Here is a 22,190-nt window from a genome sequence, read left to right on the forward strand (position 1 = left end):
CTTGTCAAATCAAACAGTAATCAAAGGTTATGCTAAATCTCAAACATCATCCACTGCTGCAGGCACAAGGTATTAAAAATATCATACAGTATTTGAAGTAAAGGATGGGCTAACTTTGTATTGCAACATGATTTAAGTCACTGTCTTCACTATTATTCCACACACCCATCTGACTGCCAGGTTGGAAAATGCCAAAGGACCAAAGTTCTAAAGGTTATTAGACTATCGTTTATGACAATGGGAGTGTGAGAGCTGCAGTCATGATAACATAGACAACTGCAAAGAGAAGAAAATGGAAGACATGATTTAAAAAAAAAAAAGCACTTACACACAGAAGCTCTGACTGTCCCTTTATGCAGCTGACAAAGGAGCTTTCTCCCCTCCTTCCCTACTACCTCATTAAAAAAATTAATCTCAAAATACAGTAAAGACTGAGAGGAACAGAAAAAATAATGTAATGGATTTTTTTTCTACATGCATTATACAAAGCAATTTTTAGCCTAGAAAGAGGTACTACAGTTTACCTAAACTGACTCTTGAGGGTATTTCACTTAGAATGAATGTTTAATAGATGTTAGCTCAGTTGAAGAAGTAAATAGCTCATGGAAGAGAAATAGCTCTAAATCTCTTCAAAAATAGTAATTTTTCCAGAAGGGCTTCTACATGGGCTAAAAGCATACCTGTACTACTGATATATCACAAGCAGCTATTTCTGCCTGTCACTTCATTTGTTTGAATAGAAATTAATCAGAATTTTGAGATCAAGCTTTCTGCTCTTTTTCTCCAATATGCACAGAACATTGCACAAATACTTTTTTAGGAGCAATGCATATAATTATGTGCTGGACTGGAAGTTCAGACAACCTTTTTCTGGTGCCTCACTGCCACAGATCCCTTGTATGATTGCAGACAAATCACATAACCCTGCTGCCCCTCAGTTCCCAGTCAGCAGAGCTGGAGTAGCATTACTTCCTCTCTTTACACAGGATTTGAAAAAGCACAGAAGCAATATTTGTGACTCATTCACCATGGCACAGAGGAGCAACACTTACACAACATTTGTAAGAATACATAGTCTGGTTCAAAGTGTGACTTCAAAGGCAGTTTTTCTTTTTAGTCTTCCCTTCCTTTTCTTCCTGCTTCAACCTTTCATATTGCCTCTTCCTTCCCAGGGGGCTAAAACTTGCTCCCAAATACACACCTCACATAAGTGAGACTGTGACAGGAAGTGAAGGTAGATCTGTCATCTGGTATTGCTGCCCAGCCATCCCTCACACCTGAGCCTGTTTTCCCCAGAACATCTCAGATCCTCCCCACAGGAACAAGAGCAAAGAAAGTTGAGAGTCACCACTTCCTCTAACAACTGGTAATACCCTGTGCAATAGCAACAGCATTTGGAGTTTCCAATCAAGTTGAATAGGATGGAGGGACTGCCACCGAAAATGATTATTCAAATAAACAACTCCAACCCACAGAGTTTCAGTCTGTCACACCAATTTATTCATGATTTCCACTACTTTGCTAAGTGCTTTCAACTAGAAATTGAATTACAACTCTGTCATTAATCCAGCTGCTATTAACCCAGTTACCTGATGCTGCCTCAGTCTCTCCTACAGATGGTGTGCCCCACAAGTGTACTCCAATTCTACATGAAACCAGGCTGAAGCCAAAAAGACGCTGCACCTCCTTTCTCTACCACAGCTAGCTGAGCAGGGAAAACAGAAGGTTCTCTTATCCTCTGGCCCAGCTTTGAGTACAAATATTTTACAGAAAAAGGAAAGTTTCAATTTATCCACAGAAAGTGCTCTGGCCGCTGGCCTGTGCACCTAAATACTGGCAATCCTTGTTGTTGATTTTTAAGGCCACCTGTGTGCTCTGCTGCCATGAAAGCTACTTCAGATGAAAACAAAATTTGGTTTTCAGGAAAGGAATATTTCATTTAACCCTCACAAATATTTAAGAAAATATTTTCATTTTTCTTTCATAATGAATAACAAGTTAGATGAAGATTCCTATTAGAACAAGGCAAACAAGTATTTGTGATTATTTAGTTCAGTGGCCAAACAAAAAGAAATAAAATACTTTATTCACCTGACCCTGAATGCAAAGACAAATGTTTCCTGACAAATGAACACCAGAAAGCACATGTGCTTCAATCCAGGTCAATGGTTTAAAAGTACAGTTTGGGCTTCCCATATCTCTGAAGTCACTGAACATTTAGGTAGGGCTTGAGGTAGCAAAGTCCCCTCCCCTGTAAGCAAAGAACAGGTTCAGGACCACTTGATGAAACTGAATAGCCACAAGTCTACAGAGCCTGATGACATGCCTCCCAGGCTCCTGAAGAAACTGGCTGATGTTGTTGCCAAGCCACTCTCCAAAATATTTGAAAAGTCATGGCAGTCAGGTGGAAGTTCTCAGTGACTAAAAGAAGGGAAACCACTCCTATTTTTAAAAAGGGAAGAAAGGAAGATCCAAGAAACTACCAGCGAGCCTCACCTCTGTGCCTGGGAAGATCATGGAGCAGAGCCTCCAATGTTAAGGCCCATACAAGACAAAGAGGTGATCTAAGACAGCCAACAATGGCTTTACTGAGGTCAAATCATGTCTGACCAATTGGGTGGCCTTCTAGGATGGAGTAATGGCAGCAGTCAACAAGGGAAGACCAATTATTGTCATCTACCTGGACTTCTGTAAAGTTTTTGACTCAGTCCCATGACATCCTTATCTCTAAATGGAGAAAACAGGTTTTAAGTGTGGATTAATTACTGGATAAGGAACTGGATGGGCAGATGCAGCCAGAGAGTTGTGGTCAATTGGCTCTATGGCCAACTGGAGGCCAATGGCACATGGTGATCCTCAGGGCTCTGTCTTGAGATTGGTGCCCTTTCATGTCTTTATCAATGATATAAAAAAATGAGATTGAGTGCACCCTCAAAGTTTGTAGATGACACAAAGCTGAGTGGTGGAGCGGACACAACAGAAGGATGGGATGCCATACAGAGAGAGGGACCTGGACAAGCTTGAGCAGTGCGCCCACGAGAACCTCATGAAGTTCGACAAATCAAAGGCAAGGTGCTGCAGCTGGGTCAGGGCAATGCCAGACATAAGCATAGACTGGAAGGTTAAGTCATTAAGAGTAGCCCTATGGAGAAGGACTTGGGAACACAGGTGGATGAAAAGCTAAACATGACCCAGCAACATGTGCTCACAGCCCAGAAAGCCAAGTATATGCTGAACTGCATAAAAAGCAGCATGGCCAGCATGTCAAGGGAGGTGATTCTCCCATTCTATTCTGGAGTGCTGTGTCCAGCTCTGGGGTCCCCAGCACAAGAAAGACACGGACCTATTAGAGTGGGTCCAGAGGAGGGCCACAGAAATGATCAGAGGGCTGGAACACTTCTCCTGCGAGGACAGGCCAAGAAAGTTGTTCAGCCTGGAGAAGAGAAGGCTCCAGGGAGACCTCCTTGTGGCCTTCCAGTACTTATAAAGGGAGCTTATAAAGAAGAGGGAGAGCAATTTTGACACGGGCAGACAGTGATAGGACATGGGGAACGATTTTAAACAAACTCAAATCTCTGATCTTTTAGATGTTAGGAAGAAATTCTTTATTGTGAGAGTGGTGAGGCACTGGAACAGGTTGCCCAGAGAGGCTGTGGATGACCTGTTGTTGAAAGTGTTCACGGCCAGGTTGAAGGGGGTCCTGAGCACTGTGACTTACTGGAAGGTGCTCCTGCCCATGGAGGAGGGCTTGGAACTGAGTGATCTTTAAGGTTACTTACAACCCAAGCCTTTCTATAGTAATTTTAGAATTAGAAAAATAAGAGTTATTTATTATACAAATCTGAAGTAATTAAGGTCCCTTTCAGGAATTCACTGTCTATGTAAGCCAAAGTGTACAGGCAAGTAGATATTAAGACAATTCAGACAGGACTTCTTGCAAGGAGCTCAGCAGTTCCATCCATCTCCACCCCTATTGACACCTTTCAGCCACTCTGCTCCAATGTTTCTGCTACTCACACATGGTTCATTCTGCAGAGGAATCCTGGCAACCCACTCTCCATGGTGGATTACAAACAAAGCAAACCAAACGTAGCTACCTCTCTCTTTACAAGGCTCATAAGGCATTTTACACTGACAGCTAATGCATTACCTTTTCCACAGAGGTCAACTCCTGTGTTTTCCTCAGCACATGGCTACTAAGAACATTTAACACAATTGTTCGCTTATTCATAAGATTTTGGCTGCATACTAATTTTTTCTCTATTTCAATACAAGAGACATGAACCTTTATCTTATTTTCCAACTGTAATTCCACTGGGTGGCTCCCATCTGCTTACTTATCCATATTCAGTTTAAAAAAACCCAAACCCACCACAAAATCCACACTTCAAAAATTCTTTGCCATCAGAGCCAGGGATAGGTCACATTAGAATCAGTTTAGAGAAACTGAATTTGTGGTCTAATGTATATCATCACTAAGCCAAGCAAACCGCAATCAATAACAGATCATGTTCAACTGAAGTTTCTTGGCAACAGATGCATGAAAAATGTTAGGGTTACTCTTTGTTTTCCCATATCTTTCAGAAACCACTGGGCATTGCCACTTCTGCAGAACTTGTGCATTCTGCTGGAAACCTACAGAGCAGTAATTGGTGAAATTCTCTGGAGTGCAGTTCATACTTTGTCAGTGAATTTAAGGAGATCAGTTACACTGCAAGTCGCTGCATTCATCTTCCTTGATTCTCTTGAACTGCAGGATAAATGGACCATTTCTAATTGATCAAACCCTCACCATTCTTTCTTTGCTACTTCATTCAACTCCAGTTTAGCCTCTGGTCACAGGTAAAAAAGCTGCACTCTCCGAAAAAGTTAGTATTTGACAATAAATGACGACTGAGAAAGGGGTGCAACAACATGAAAGAATTATTCACCTGCTAAATGGCTTGTTAAACATAACTGCTTCCACAATAAAACACCACCAAGATGTAAGTGCAAACAAGAAAATTAACTCTCAGTACTCACTCAATGATTATACAGTAACTATTTGCCCACAGTAGGAGGTAAGGTAGTAAAATTCAAGTCATGCAAAACTATGCTTTATGCAAATTACGATCCTAAATTCCTACAGAATATATTTGGCTTCATCGTTGTAATGTATAAAAGTTACACTTACTCAGTATAAACCAGGTTTAGACTGTCTTAATGCTATATAGGTAGTATTTATGTAAGAAAACTGTCAGGATCAGATTTATTTCAGTAAAAGAAGGACTCATATAGCTTAATAAAACAAGAAAGCAAATCAATACATTAACATCACAAGTACCAGGGTGAACAAATTAAATATTTGCTTAAGGTAGGAAACAAATATCTCCATTGTGAAACTACTTTTTATGAACACCAGTGAAACTCTGGTTAAACTGGTTAAACTTTGGTTCAAAGCAAATCCATTTCCACAGAAGATCAGAATAGCTAATTTTTAAATCTACCCCAGTCAACCTTACTGAGAATCACTTCTTGCCTTCAAGTACACCTCTTTGAGTAGCTAACTCCAAAAAGTTTCAAGCATGGTTCTTCAAAAAAGGTTTTACTGAAATTCAAAATGGGTATCTGATATTCTTGACTTTTTTTTAAACAAGCAAACCAAATCCATTCACTTAGGTGACAAATTCAACCCATAATTAGGGTTGGAAAAAACCAATCCTATAAGAAATTTCAACTGGATACAAGAACAATTGCAATTTTTTGTTTTGCTACAGCAGGAAGTAAAGATCACAGAGGGAAGAAGATCATTCCTCTGCATCATATCCTACTAAAAGTGAGGATTTTAGGCAGCGTACAGTCTTGTCATCCATTGAGTTGACTGAAAAATGAAACTAGCAGAAATCATCCTATAAAGACTGCTGCAATGCTCTCAAGCTGAATACTTCACAAAAAGCAACCAACTCACAACCAAAACAAACCACACAAAACTCACACACACACCACACGCAACCACCACCGCTCAAGCACATAAAATAATCCTTAACAAAGCAATTCCTTACATTTTACTGCAGAAGTAGTTAGAGGATGACTGATGTGCCAGTCACTTCAATAACACCTGATGAATGCTTATGCCACTATGTCTGAAGCTTTAAGTGGCATCTCTTCGATGAAGGTACCACAGCCTCTGTCCCTATTCATAAGGAAAAGCGGGAAGTCATTCACATCACACTTTACACATCTCTAGCAGCAAGAGGGATGGCACTTTTCAAAGACATCAGACTAGTACTTGACCAGCAAGGCACAGGGGCCACTTTTGTTGGTCAAAATAAATATCTAAATTACAATAGCAAAGAGATCAAAGAGCATTAATAAATAGCCAGTTTACAAAATAGTACCACTGCCAGCTGCACACTATCAGAAATCTTAGCTCAACAAACCCCCACAAAATAAAAACCACTCCCAAACAAACGACATTATTTGCACAGTTTGTTATCTTTTGTTAATTCATGAGATTTTATGTCAGAGATATGTTGACCTCCTTCATGTACTGCATAGGTATCAACAATTTAAGAAAGCTTTGTCTCCTGCGTAGAAAGGATCAAACATATCTGAAAGCCTACTCTCTGGATAATTTTATAAAATCACAAGGGGAATGGCTGAAATATCACTTGTCCCCAAAACTGAATTAACTGTATCTGAAAACTTCATGGTAGACATTCTCTGATCTTCAAATCTCCAGATGACTGAAATCTCAATTATTTCAGAATTTTTTTTCAGTTGCACCACTGTTCCAATTAGAAAGTCTTTCCCGGCACTTGACTTGATTTTCCACTGAAAGTAACAAGTGTTCCAGGTCTGTAAATTTACAAATACAACAAAACAGTTTCTTTCCTGATATTCTCTTCCTTTCCTGACATTCAAGACAGGAATAATCCAGCAACAGTGAAGGCATTGTAAGTTTTGCTTTGCATTTCACAGAGTCAGAACTTTACCAGCTTATTAAAACCCACTTGTAATTTTTGATCCTTCTTTCCCTCAGGAAATACCAAAAGTATATTCTTCTCTCATCTTTATACCTGTTCTTATTTTCCCTTCTCTCTAATTTTACCTACTGTACCACCCTTTCCTAACTATGAAATAGCTTATGACATAGAAGGCCAGTGTACTGATTCTCACCCTCAGTCCATTGCTCCTTCACAACTCTTGTCAACATCTTGAAGTTCACCTTCCACTCTTTCCTCTTTTTCTTTTGATAGTTTTTGTGCTAGTTTTTAAAAAATTATAGAAATACTTAGGTTGAAAAAGACCTTTTAAGTTATCAAGTCCAACAGTTAACCTAACACTGTCAGGCCCACCACTAAACCATGTCCTTAAGTGCCACGCCTATAAATCTTTAAAATACTTCCAGGAACAGTGACTCAACCACTTCCCTGGGCTTCCAGGGTTCCAGAGCTTGACAAACATTTTGGTGAAGAAATTTTTCCTGATATGAAATCTAAACCTTCCCTGGCACAAAAAAAACACCCAAAGTTTTCCTGATCATAGGCAACCCACATCAGTGTGAGTTGTCACCTTCCAACATCAGGCAAAGAGCCAATTTTAAACTGTATCAGTGTCACAAATACGTAAAAAACCCACACTAACAGGTAAAAGTCCAGCGCAGAGAAGGTTTAAGTTTACAAGGCTTCTCCTGCAGACATGCAGTTATTTTGAAAGTAGTTGAAATAACCTTGCAGTGAGTATTCACTGTGTGTCCTTCTAAGGGAATCGGTACAGCATAGCTCATACTGATTTCACACCTCAGCTTTGTGTGAATCCTCCTCCTAGGGGTTCAGCTATCTGTGATCCAAGGCCTAGTTTTGACACAGCACAACTGCGTAACCTTGAATGGAACTTCTAAGGAAACTGCCAGCTTGCAAGAAAGCTGTGCAGCAGTACTTAGGCTAGAGCCATGACAGGAGTGGTAGTTTGCAGCTAGACATAAAATCCTTAAAACATAGATTGTTAACAGTTCAAGGACTCCAGAAAAAAAAAACCACAAAAACCAACCAACCAAAACAATGCAAACAAAATAAAACAAAACAAAAAAGTAGCAATACTGAAAATCAGTTCTTCCAAGAAGACCCAGAAATCAACCTTTCCCAATACTGATGATTGCCAGGCCAGCAATGGTACCAGGATGGGTGTGGCTACACATGGAGATCTGCATTCCCCAGTGAAAGAGCAACATGGACAAACTGGAGAGAGACTAGCAAAGGATCACAAAGATAATGAAGGAATGGGAGCATAAGTTCCTCACATAGGAGAAAAGGTTGAGAGAGCTGGGACTGAGCCTGGAGAAGAGAAGGATCAGAGAGGAACTTACCAATGTATACAAATACTTGAAGGGAGGATGCACAGAGGATGAAACCAGGCAGTTTCCACTGGTGCCCAGCGGCAGGACCAGAGGTGATGGACACAAACTGAAACACTGGTGGTTCCTTCTGAAGATCAGGAAACACTTTTTCACTGTGAGGGCAACCAAGTGCTGGCACAGGTTGCCCCAAGAAGTTACAGTTTTCCTCACTGGAGAAATTAGAAACCATCTAGACATAGTTCAGGGTAACTGGCTCTAGGTGGCCCTGTCTGAACACGGGGATTGGACCAAATGACCTCCAGAGGTCTCTCCTAACCTCAGCTATTCTGTGAAGCACATGTCTTACCTAGAGGTAGTATGGCAATGCTTTGCCTGATTGCTCATCAGTCCTAGTTATCTACCACACATCTCAGTCAATAAATAACTGGTTATGTATATCTTGCTTTCATAGTCTCTTTGTGTACAGTAAAGGATGACCAAAGCGATCAAGAGGATTACAGCTAACTGCATTAGCTTTTCCCCATGGAAGTAGTTAGCAGGATATCCATCTAAGAGGATCTATGCTGATGACTAAGTACACAGAATACACAGAATAGTTCTTAAAATTCTATTGTTATGAATGCCCTAATGAAATCAAAAAGTTCATAACATACGAAAGTTCATACGAACTAGATGTTTTAGCTTTCACTGCAAAAACTGGAATGCCACCTCCCTCACCAGTCAATGGAAAATATTTAAGAATTAATCACCTAAAGACTACTTTTCCAACTAAATTCTCCTTACAATTTACTTTATTTAATGTTGCAGTTGTTCTTCTATACTGTTTTGAGTTGATAGGGAAGTACTACTTCACCTTATTCAGATATCTCTTCCTTTGGTCCACAGTAGAACATAGTCCATAAACAGGACTATTAAAATTACACACACACAAAATATTTTCTTGTGTAATCAGTCACTTTCATCTAATTACATCTAGTTACAGAAGCAAGACAATATTTAATTCAATACAAAGGGATAATCTCATAAAAATATTTGTTTAAACATTTTCACACCTTTTTGTATATACTTTATTTTACAATCAGCCATTCATTACAAATCCATGCTCAGAGATGAAGTTTTAGTCTTCTATTTCTAATTATAAGCTGCATCTGACATTTCAAACTGCAGTTACAACCTGCATATAATAAACATTTATTCTGCTTAATCTCCTCGATAGAGAGATACAAAGTATCTGAGCTTGTGAAGAAAAAGAGACTTACAAATACACTTCACCAGCTTCCTCATTTCTGACTACTCTTCAGTCCTGTGGCATAATTCTTTCTTAAGGAAAATAAGAAACTAACAGAAATATGTACTTGGAATCCCTATTGAAATTAATACAACTGCTTTTGTCACAAAGAGAAGCAAAATTAAAATTACAGTTAGTCAGGCAGCAGTTAATCCAGATGAAGAGAAAAAAAGGACTTTTCCTAAATGCAGAGAAAATTATATGTGCCTTAAAAGTTTCTGCTTGATCTTTCTTTGGTTCAGTATGGCCACTTCCAGCATATACTGTCAGCCCCAACATAAAGGGCCGACACTGGATTTTATACATCTGCAAAATAAGGAAGGGAAAAAAAATAAAAATCAAACTGTGGCAGAGAAAATCTCCCTCTGTTTTTTCCACACAAGTGAAGCTGAGCCTCAGTCCAGGTCTTCAACACAAGCTTAAGAGTGAAAGCCTTTCTTGAAGTTCAAAAAGAATATCCCCAAGAAGTTACAAGCTGCCTGCAATCCATCACAGAGGACTGGACCCTACTTAAAACACTCTGACAGGTAGCTTAGTTCAATTTACTATTTCCCTTTCTCTCACTCTTCTCTCCTTCTTTGTCTGCACACTAATTCCATACAACTAATTTCATAGATTTTTATAGATTTTTTTTTCTTCCTCCTTTCTTTGATCACTGTGCAAAGATGAGCCTCTCTGGCCAAATATCTGGCAAGATCTCAAAGTCATTTTCAGTCTTTCTCAATGGATCTTAATGATCCCATAAAACTTTCACCATAAATTAAAAGCCAAGTAAAAACATCTGCTTTGATCAACACATGAAGTATCAGGGCAACATTTGCACCAAGATCATACGGATGATGTGCAACTTCATCAACTCATGAATGCAACAGTAACAGCAGCAGCAATTAGCATAAAACCAAATAAGAAACAGCTGTCTACATTACTTAGTACACTGTTAGCTGTGGGTTATTAATTTGTCCACATTTCTGAGGATTTCACTGGCAGTGACTTCAAAGTGCCAGTCACAGCCTTTATATTACAGTACACTTATTATCTTACTGCAGATATTTTACAAGATATTTTTAATTTGATAAGCAAGTTCTGCATTTTTCACAGTATCCAGCTGATTATTGACAGAGTCCTTATAGATGGCAACTAACATTAACAATTGTAGCCCTTCACATTATTCCGAGCCACAGTGACAAGCAGTCACAGTGACTAAAGACAACAATCTTGCCTGAAGGCTCTAGACAACATAATGCAGGAGAAACTCCCGCAAGTAAACTGTCAAAAAAGAGTTAGAAATTAATTCCAAATACTGCCCATGTCCAAGCTGCACCCCATACCCTAATGATTGGCTTTTGCCACCTTGTCTTGCCCTCTGCAGATGTACAGTGAATGTCTGTCTTGCCACCTGATTACTGACAATCCACACAACATTTAGCAATCAATTCGCAGCAAATAATTCACAGGAGGAAATTAGAGAAGGCAGTAGATTAGAAAAGCATGGATTAACTGGCACAGTTGTCATGCCCAAGCAGTTCAACAGCTCATAGTCTTTTACACCAAGAAAACTTCTCTTGCTTAGGGCACACTTGCTTTCCATTTGTCCACTGTTCAACTAAAGGAAATCTCACCCCATACTACCCTACCTATAACAGCCAGTTCCAGACCTTGCTGATCTATGAACCACGGTCATTAGTACATGAAATGCTGTAGGTACTCCCCCTGTGTCAATTACGAATTTATTGACAATAAATGAGGAATCAAAGTCACACGGATGGCTACAGCCGGGAATCACTGTTCTAGCTAGGAAAGGTTGGTCTGGCCAAGGGTCCTCTTACCACCCCCATCCTGAACTGCTTCTTGCACTCCTTTCAATCAGGCTACCAAAAAAACCTGACAGCCATTTTACTTCCAGCTTTGGAGGGCCTGGGTGGGCAAAGCAGGAAAGGTTAGTGGTAAGAATGGGGCGGGGGGAGAGCAAAGAGCTAAGTTAGGAAAGGAATCTCCTTCTGGTCAGACCAGCTCCTATTCATAACCAGGCGCACGATGAAAGGACTTTGCTGTCGAAGGACACCACAAAAAGACCTACGTAAAGCAGCTCCTCGCTGCGAACGGGAGGGCGCGCAGGATGTGCCCAACCGGAGGAACGGATCGGGCAAGTCGGGATGAGCGTCCCCGCCCCGCACTCCCGGCGGGATCCCCGCGCGGAGTGGGGAGAGCCGCCGCCGCGCTCCGCCGATCCTCGGGCTCCCTCCGGCGGGGACAGGGACAGCCCGGGCGCGGCTTCGGTGCGGCGAGACCCGTCAGCCTCGCTCCCCGCCCGCGACACCGCTGCCCTCGGAGGTGTCGGGTACAGTAATCGAAGGAAGAAGGGGTCGGGACTTACATACTTAGCGCTAGTCCCGCTTATCCACTCAGTTCCCAGGGACTGACACAAAAACGTCGTTATTGGGCAAATCACACCATTTCTGCAGGCCACGGGTAGAACTCCCAAGGCAGTTTACTTGGACACACCCTTTGTATAATTATTTTCTGAAGGAAATCAATGGGAATTTGTTCATTTACTGCATCAGGTTTCACTCTGTATTTGAGTGAAGAGAGAAGTCCTGGAGAGAAAGAGAGGAGTCCTGCTAAAATTTCCAGTAAAGCCACTTGCAATGTTATGTTTCCATTCTTGTCTGTAGTATGTACAATCCCACTCCTAGTTCACTTCTGGTGTTCAGATGGTCTCTGAACACCTGCCCTGAAATCCATTCCAAGCACTGTACTCAGCTGCAGCAGACGCTGTAGGTACAGTGTTTCTGCACACTCACAGCTGTGATTCAGCAAAGCATTCAAGCTTATTCACCAAAACATTTGGGCATGTGCTAGTTTTTAAGCATGCATGTAGCTCCTCTTATCTCTGTGCAGCTTTTTCTAGGCCACAAATGCCACTTACCTGTCTTTGAGAATCAGAGCTGTTTGAGGACATGCACACCACTTGGAAGAAGAATATGTTTCTGAATCAGAGCTAGATGGCAACTTCACAGCTGTGTAGTGCTTGCAGCACAAAAGCATAAGCAGAAGTAAATCAACACAACTTCATTTTCTTAAAGACAGAAACTACAAATGGCTGATTAGTGGGAGAAAACATGAGGGTCTTCAGCCACAGAAAACTGAATCTACAGTGAATAAACCCCTCTCTCTGACATCAATTAGCACTGGTGGCACATTCAACTGCACCAGCAAAGGATGCTTCAGTTCCACGGGCAGACAAAAGCAGAGCTCCTCAGAGCAGCGTGCCTTACCAATGCAGGTTTTGCTGTCATGCATCTTGTAAAAAACCTGAAAACATTTAGCTGCTCTTTAAAGTTGTATGTTGTGGTTTTTAAGAGCAAAAGTGGACTTAAAATTTGAGTCACAAATGCTTAAACCCCAAACCTACCATTTTCACAGCAACCTCAGCACAGCTCTTTGTAGGCATGTATCCTTCATCATTAAGTTAGAACTTCTTGCTTGCTTAAAGTCACCTTTCCAACAAGATACATTAAATTTTAGGTTGGCTATTTATGCAAAGTGTTGCTGACTAATGGTTGCATCAGGAACCATAATGCTGACCACTGGCTATCTCACATTCAAATTCTACCACTCTAACAGTCCATTAACAGTGTTTTCGCATGGAGTCTACTAGATGATTTTAAAACATTAAAATAATTAACCTAGGAAAAGGGAAGCTATGACAGCATAATAAAATACCAATGCCTACCAAACACCAAGTGCATACAAAGACATAGAAAGGTATATAATAAAAGAAACATTTTTTAAACTTTGAATGTTGTCAGCCAACCATTGAATGCAATACCTAGAAATAGCTGTATTTTATAACATAATTTAAACAATCTCTAGCAAAAGAGGCAGACAACCCAGGTAAGATTGCCAGTCAGTCGATTGCCTTTTTCCACCTGGCTTCAACATCTTGGTCTTTCAAACTTCCCAAGCAACTCGGCAAGGCACTTAGTCTGTCCGCATCCACAGTACTTTCCTAACCCACCCCATGAAGACAAATCAGCAAATGTGATATATGAGTGATAGCTGCCATAGAAATGTCTCCTATAAACCAGCACTGAACATGTAACACCACCATGTATACTCCATCAGCTTCTCTGCGTATGGAGAGCTCCAAGCTTTGGTACACTGCTAAGAAGGTAATTTTTCAGTCCAAGGTGCAAATGTCCAATCTCTTGGGCAGAATTACTTAACGTAATTCACCTTAGTTCAGTGTTTCAAACTGGGGTACATTTAAGCACCCTGTTTTAGAAAAATCTCCCCCCAAAGATTAGAAGATGGACAATTCAACATGATGCAGTGGCTGCTGAGCTACACAAACTGATAATGCTTTTCACATGTATATTAAGAACCTCCTTTTGAATGTTATTAACAGCTTTCTTGAATACTTTTAACTCTAGTGATACACAATTTGTTTCCTATTGTCCTAACTCAGGAAAGCTGTTCAGCACATGCCTGAGTTCCTGCCTCACAAAGGATTACTTTAAGGCTGTTTGTAGCTTTCCAGTAATGTGCATTTGAACTCCACATACCACACTACAATGTTTTTTCCTCGCTTGAATAGCTAGATTGATCAGACTTTCACCACCTGAAATTTCAAGGAATCAAGAACAAACTTGTGAAATGCCATCGCAAAGGAGGTTTTCTTATCTGAAAATAGTTACAACACAAAGAAAAGCACTGGGTTTTGTTTGTTCCACCCTCACCAAGTCTGATCCTGTGTTGCTGCCACTTAAAATGCAAGGAAGTTTCCATTTTATTTTACTTACTTTCATGTCTTAAAAAAGAACCCAAACAATTTGACAGAACTCTTGCAGCTGCAACAACAACAAAAGTTCCACAAACAACTGACTAGATTCTGTAAACTGCTTACCGTCAGGTATTTTAGCAGCACAGAAAAAAAACAGAACAGCAGTAACTGAATAGTCAGCTCACAAGTGTGGAAATTGCAACCTCCAAGCTTTTTGAGGAGCAATGCTCTGTTTTCTGTAACATTTCTGCATAACCACACTAGAAAGCATGCTTTTTGGTGAGAGACTGTGATTACATGCATGCCTGTACATCTTCTATTACAGCTGAGTCTCTGGTTCTTGACTAGAGCTTCTGAGGCTCAACAGCAACACAAGCAAAATAAAACACCTCCAGGATGAAAACAGTTGACCTGGCACTGCCAGCAAAACACACAGAGCATTTCTAAATTGCAATCGCTATCTCCAATGAGTATCACCTGCTTCTCTGTTTAACCAACAAGCTTACTCTTCTTTGAAGCAGGTAAAAGAATCCTTCCACTCCCCTGGACCCGTCGAGCGGAGAGGGCTTAAAGAGGAGCACTGAACCTAATTTGACTTGAAAGTACTTCAGCTGGACCAGTGAAAACAAGACTCAGATGCGAAGTTACCTAACTGAGCCCGTACTGCACAACTACAGCCAGTTGTGTAACAAACCTCAGGAAAATTTTGCAGCTCTTAATCAGGCAAAACTCCCTGCTGATTTCCACGAGGGAGATCTCATCAATCAAAAGCTGCGAAAACTGAATCCAGTTTTCTCCCTTTTAATGAAAAGGTTTATTTTGAGCTATGAGAACATAAGATTATGAACTCGACAAACCCATAACGCTCACTTTAAAGGCATAAGGAATTCGTCCTGTGTTAAACTACTAACCACAGAAAATAATCTCATCAGCACTCTGTATTTGGTAGTGTACAGGAAAAAAGAAACAAGACCTAAACTGACATAAAATAATTTCACAAATAACGGACCTGTTCTCCTGACAGCTAAAAGATGGAACGGGTAGGGGAAGATCCACAGCTCTTTAAATAAACTCCATTCCCTTTGGGCGAACGGGGAAGACCGGCGTCCCCGCCCGGGTTCCTCCCTGAAGTTGCGGGGCTCCCCGCGGCACCCGGGAAAAGAACCCACCCGCGATGCGTCCACAAGTGACCGGCGGGGGTCCCGCGACCACGACGAAGCCGCGGCGGGAAGACCCTGGCGAAGGGCGGGCGCCGAAGGAGGGAGGAGGGCGGGATGAGAGGCTCCCGCTCCACGTGCGCCCCGCTCCGCGACCGGCACCGCCGGCCGGGGCACCACAGCCCGTCCCGCCCGTCCCGCCGCCGCCGCCGCCGCCGCCCGACTTCCCTCGGGGAGCGCCGCCCGTCCCTACCTGCCCGCCGGTGGCGGCGAGAACCCTCCGCCCGCGCCGGGTCCCTCTCAGCGGTCGGCGGGAGGGCAGGAGCGCTGTCCCGCCCGCAGGGCGAGCCCCATGTGAAGAAAAGCGGGGGAGCCCTGCAGCTCCACCACTGCCGCCGAGGGGAGGGGACAGAGGGAGGAGGCAGGAGGGCGGGACGCGCCGGGCGCTCCCCCGCTCGGAGCCGCCCCGGCCCCGCGGTGCCGGAGCCGCGGTGCCCGCGGAGCCCGCGGCAGCGCCCCCTGCGGGGGGCGGCGGGCACGGAGGGGGCGCCGGGGATGCTCCAGGCCTCCCGTGCGCATCTCTGCCCGCCGAGCTGGGAGCACCGAGCTTTTCTCTGGTGCCGTTTCAGCACACCTGGGGAGGAGATGCGATTTGCTTGCGCTGCTGAGCGGCCGCCAGTGTGGGGTTAACTAAGTCCAACCAGTATTTCCAATGAGCCGAGTGGTTCAAGTTGAGCATTAGGTTAAATTCGGGCTGTTAACACCCACATGCTGGCAGAAGCACAAATGCCCACAAGCGGGGGGGGGCAGCAGTGCCAGCCTGCGAGAGTGAAACAGGCTTGAGTGGTTGCTGAGAGGCCACTCTCCCCCTGGCATTGGGGTTCTTGCTGACTCCGCAGTGCCTCGCTAGATCTCCTAACAGGGAGATGGGATAGGATGGCCCCAACTAAGCGAAAAGAGAGTTCTTACAGCCAAAAAACAGCTCAAGGACTTGGGATATCAGGATTCACTGTTTGACTTTGCCTACCTATGGCAGCCACTCAGTTCTTGATCTACTGAGCAACTGTGTCAATGCCAAAGTGTGTTCTTGTGAAAAATCTGGCTGGCTTCCCAGAAATCCTCAGATTACGCAGGGAATTGGATTTACATTTGTCAGTTAAACAAATCCCCAAATATTTGTGGAATACAGCATCTTTGTGCCATAGCTCCCCACCCGTATAATCTAATTTCCTTTCCCTATCTCACAAGAATCTGATGAAGATAAAAATTCATAGATCTAAGACACACCAATTTAAAAATGATAGAGTTCCCAGAGCAGGTCCACTGAGATACACATGCTGCAGTCATCCCCCAAACAGGCATAAAGATATAAACACAAACCGTTTTGAAAAAAAGGTACCTCCAGTTATGAAAATTTTTCAGGAAAGAGAAGGAGTGCAAGACAGAAACAAGTTAATTTTATGCTATGAACTTGATGCCAGGTGTTTTCTGAGCTGGCAAAACCTGGACTACTACTCCTGAGCACTGTGAGGTGTCAAACAGAGAACAGGTAGGCAAACACATTTGCTAGCCCAAATCGGGAACACTCATCACAAGTCTTCCAAATTAAAAATGGTAAGAGTCACCTCTTGAGATGTAGCTGAACTCTTCTGTCAGAACCCCCTGATTCTCTGATTAGCGACTTCAATATGATACTACTGCAAATGTTATAATTATACATTGTAAACCTGATTTTTTTTCAAACTGCTGATAAAGTGCAACAAAACGCAGCATTTTACAGAGCATATTATGCAAAAGATCCTGCTGATTAGTAATTTGTTCACAGCATTAAAATCAAAGATTAGTCTTTCTATTTATGCATTCACAGAAATAAACATAAATTACTTTTATAGTACAGTAAGAATTACACAAAACTCATCTAAATACAACAAACAATATGATTTCCCTTGTCTTTTCTGCTTACCTCTTCTCTGTTACTGTTTCTGTAAAGCTGTGATTTTTTTTTTCCCTTATGCACCCAGTACATAATAGCATAACCACTAAGCTAATGAAGTTCTCCAGGAAGTCAAGATTACCCTTAGTTTTACTTGGATCTCACAAGTCTTATAGCTTAATAACAGCAGAATCATATTGCACAGAAGTGCATGGCTGAAGCCTCCAGGGGAAAACTGTGTATTAATACAAAGCCAGGTTGACTGTCCCAGAATAACTGCTGGGCAAGGCTGCTTGACTCCTAGATTCTGCATGCTGTGTCATGGCTGGGAGCTGTGACAGCTCACTGGAGCTGCTTCCTGCTAACAGCCTTTTGCACACCAGGATGCTTCATGTTTAGCTCGACTCTTTAGAAAACAGCAAGAAACACAGGATGCCCTGCAGGAATAAGGGAGACCTCATGAATCTGTGACTTTGGCAAGACTTCCACAAAATGTATTTGTGGTCTAGCTGTAGGCTGGAACTTACCAGTGGGATAACCTGCAGTAGAGGACAGTGAGAAGGAGCAGGATCTAACCTCCATCTGTGTTTAGCTGAGTCCAGATGAAGTGTGAGCTCTCTGTTCTTTATCTTACACTCCAACACTTAAATAATACTTCTCATTCTGTGGCACGGATCCTATAAGGGCTCGAATCTCACCCTGCAGTTACGTGCCCACACAGCTACATGCCTTAGCGTTTCCTCTGCTTGCTAATATTACCTGCTAGTATTGCTAAAGCACTCTTTAATAGGGCAGAGAGATGCTGTAAGTACCTGCGTCCTCCTGCGGGTGGCATCAGAATATCTTCAGTGGACCAAGGTGTGCCTAGGAAAGAGATAGGAGAAGGATGATATTCCTGCTTGCCAACAGCCAGCCTCAGTACACTGCGAGGGCAGCTAAGCAGCTCACATAAACCAGTAGATCTTTTAAAAGAATGATTTAAAGTCTTAAGAATTAACTCGTGTGTTAACTAAGTGTAAGTGCAAGCCAGGATATCAAAGGCTACAAATTTAAGCTGTCCACCCACTTGTAACAAGAGCAGGGTTGTTCCGTGTTTTTAACTATTGTGTTACAATTGTCATGCTTGGTTTTGGTGCCTGTATAGATCAGGAAAGACCTTATCACGCTGAGACAAGTTGGTGCAAAGTCCCAAGCCATCATGCACTTTGAAAACACTCAAATGCTACTCAAGTTCTAATGTCCAAAGCCTGATGGGTATAACTACTGAGTAAATGAATGCCTTACCTGCAGAGTATCTGTGCTCGTTTTAGAATACTTTTTTCAGAATTTGTTCATGCCTTGTACTGTTCAGTTGCCCATATGACTAAATTCTGCTGCCTGAGATGATAACCACAATAAAGCTTAGTCAGCTTATACCCACCAACCACCAACAGTTGTAAATGGAGGAAAGCATGACCTTCAAAAACACAACAGGAAAAATGTTTCTTTCTTTTTTTTTCCCTTTCTCTCCTTTAAAAGCATTTTAAATGTTAAAAGTTGGTGTTTGCTGCCCTTGCCAGTATGGATCTGCTCACCTGACATTTACATCTGACTTTTCTAACAGACTTGTCCTAGGTTTCGCTTAGGAACTTCATTGACACGCTTGCTTGCAAAAGACCTGAATTAATTGTATTAGAGACCAAACACATGATTTCTACAGTAACTAGTGTTTTAAAACTTAGGTGTATGAAAGAAAGCTGAGGTTCAAATCACCTGCCTTCTGAAAAACTGGGTTCTTTCAGGGTGTTTCCAGGAAAAGAAATCACACATACTGCCCTAGATCTCATCTCTGATCTATGCTGATAGAGTATTAGTTACAGTTTTCCATTTCCTTCAGTGAATTTATTCTTAACAAAGTTATTATCCAAAACCAGCAAGATTTGTTTTCCTGAGATTTAGAGTTATGAATCTGTGTGTACAATAGTCATCGTGAGTAGGTGGCACAGAGACTGGGTTTTTTTCCTGTCAGCAGTGATGCTATTCTTAGTTTTGTATGTGGTCCTTATGTGTATCAAAATAGGCACAATAGATACATATTGGCAGCTTTGATTGTATTCAGAGATGAGCTGATGTCCCAGTCCAGGAAATGATCCTAAAGCTCTCATCGTGTTGGCAGCAGAATTTTAACCAAGGGTTCCCAAGAGCCATTGTTGCCTTTAGAGGACTCAGAGCTACTAGACATATTAGAGAAAATGAAAATGACATAGGAATTACATATTAAGAAAACCAAACCCACACACAAAAAAAAATCTACTGTGGCTACAGCTATAGCTTTGGATCCAAATGGTTTTAGAAATCAATCAGGTAGTCTTGTGATGTGTGGCATTATCTGAACCCTTGTACTCTTGGCCTCAATTCTTAATCACTCTGGAGTCCCTTAGCACAGCTTTGTGGCACCAAATATCCATAAAGCTGACACCATTGCTGACTGTAGGATGTGGTATTGAGTACTGTGACAAGAGAAGGTACACATTAGCCTGAAGGTAGGTACTGTGCTTTCTAGCAAAAGAAAACTAAGCAATATAATCTCTTGCTGCCACTGCAGAGTCACAGTCATTCATGCCATGGCATGACTGTAAGGAGCCTGAGTAGTGTCCAGCATCTTCCATGAGACAAGACTTATCCCAAGCAAGACAATGATAAGCAATAGCTGATGTAGAAATTGATGCCACTGACTTGGTAAGATTGTATTATCTTCAGTGCCACCTGCTGAGCTATCTTGACATCTCTGGGAATTGACGCCAAGTGAAAGAATGGGAAAAAGGCAAATATATCCTTATTTCTCTAAACCATTCCTTTCTTGACAAAAAATATTTCAAAAGGAAGATAATCAAAGAAAGTGATAAGGTTTGGAGATTCTGAGGTACATAGAATCACCTCACCTTTGCCTACTCAGCTAGCTAAGGGGTCCTTATGCCATTTTGCCATGGGTGGCACTGTTACCCTTCTCCAGTGTGTACCACCCTGTTGTGCAATCTCACAAAGCCAGCCCTGCTTAGTGATATCAAGTCAATCAACAAAGACTATAAAAATAATCCTACCTCTGAATAAAAACATTTGTCACTGCCCAAAACTTAACAGAGGAAAACTGAATCCTTTCTTAACCTCCTCCAGTAAGTCTCGGGGGGTTTCTTGTGGCTACCATGACAGTGGCCACCAGTGATGCCAGAGAGCCTCTCCTGACTTGTAGCAATGCAACTGTCAGTGGACTGCAAAGTGGAGCTCATGGCAACTCTGCTTCCACCTGTGGAGTTCGGGCCTTCAGTTCTACTGATTGCAGTATCTGTCCATATGGCTCTGGCCCGAACACTTCACTTAATTTTTGAAGAACCATGTAGCTCAGCAGAGATCAGAGTAAGCAGGTAACCATGCATTTGGCACAGTTTGCAGAACTTGTGGCCATGCTCAGAACTTAGTACTGCCTAAAACAAAGGAGTTCATTACAGAAGGGGTCCTGTAGCTTCTCTATAGGCTCTGTAACTGTATTCAAAAGACACTCAGCTATAGGTAGTGTATAACATAGATGCACATTTCACAATACTGAGGACTTGTCTTACTGCAAGTCCCATAGTGCCACATTCCCCATTTTTCATGAGTCTTCATGTTATCAGACAAGTAGTTAGGAGAGGTTATTCGTCTCTCCTACTACAGTATCAATATTTTGGCTCCACTTACCCCTGTGTGGATCTTCATGCTCAGTACAGGCAACCAATATGGTCTTTCCCTGGTCAATGGACTGGTGATTCATGACCTGCCCAACACATGGGATGCTGTTGTGGCATCTGGCAATATCGCAAACAGGCGTTGGTCAGAGTGTCATAACCAAACTGCCTTCCACATTGTGGCAAGGGATGAAGGACGCAAGTTCACAGTGGAAGGAAGCTGTTTGCAAGTTTTTTTGTCATATTTGAATTTAATGTGGGTGAATTTAAAAGTCAGTTAAAAATGTAAACTAGCTAGATAAATACCATGGAAAAGTGAAGACAAATCACAGCATCTAGACAGAGAGATTATGTTTTAAAGTGGCACTGTGTTATTGAATGAAGTTTTCCTTACTGAAATGGTAGAACTGGGAGGAATTATACTAGGCATCATCTAACACATTTTGGTGGTAATTTGGCAAGTATATGTTAATATACCAACACTTTTTCCTCTTACCAGTCTCTTCTGTTTTTTTGGCAGCCCATAATACTTTTTCTCTGCCCCTTCCACTGCCCTCAGAGCAAACCTGAGAATGAGAAAAGGTTCCAGTCTAAACCAAGCTGATAATAATTGGTCCATCATAACCTTTTTCTGAATGAAACATGATATTTCACCTAGAAATAAAGATGCAGTTTAGTGTGGGGTTTTTTGTCCATTAGTTAATAGACGGTAAAGATTACACTTTGGCCATGCTGTTGCCAATTTGTGCTTGGTCATTTGCCATGGTAGTGGCTTCTTGACAGATTTTTAGCTATTGCATAGCATGTGCATTTCTATCACTCTGCGAAACAGCAATTGATTATGCCAGCCTCAAGCTATTTTACTTGGAATGAAAAACTCTAAAGCTTGTTTAACAGTAAGAGTCTGTTACTTTCTCTCAACAATTGTCTGAGAGAGAAAAGGCATCTTTTGTTAGAAATAATGGTTTGCTTAAAAACATTCAGGTCTTT

General features: G+C 41.9%; 1 protein-coding gene across 2 annotated transcripts in view; it reads right to left on the bottom strand.

Moving 5' to 3' along the window:
* CPNE4 (copine 4) overlaps positions 1 to 15,960 on the bottom strand; it is a 226,791-nt gene extending 210,831 nt beyond the window's left edge. Inside the window, exon 1 of one of the 2 annotated variants that reach the window (XM_027659449.1) lies at positions 15,820 to 15,960. The gene's annotated coding sequence lies outside the window, so the exon portion shown is untranslated. Of the gene's footprint in view, positions 1 to 15,418; positions 15,555 to 15,819 lie in introns of those variants that run through there. The other variant, XM_027659448.1, reaches the window with a different exon arrangement.
* Between the last annotated feature and the right edge of the window lie 6,230 nt (positions 15,961 to 22,190).

Source organism: Corapipo altera, unplaced genomic scaffold, assembly GCF_003945725.1.
Source record: "Corapipo altera isolate COAL_440 unplaced genomic scaffold, ASM394572v1 44b, whole genome shotgun sequence".
NCBI lineage: Eukaryota > Metazoa > Chordata > Aves > Passeriformes > Pipridae > Corapipo > Corapipo altera.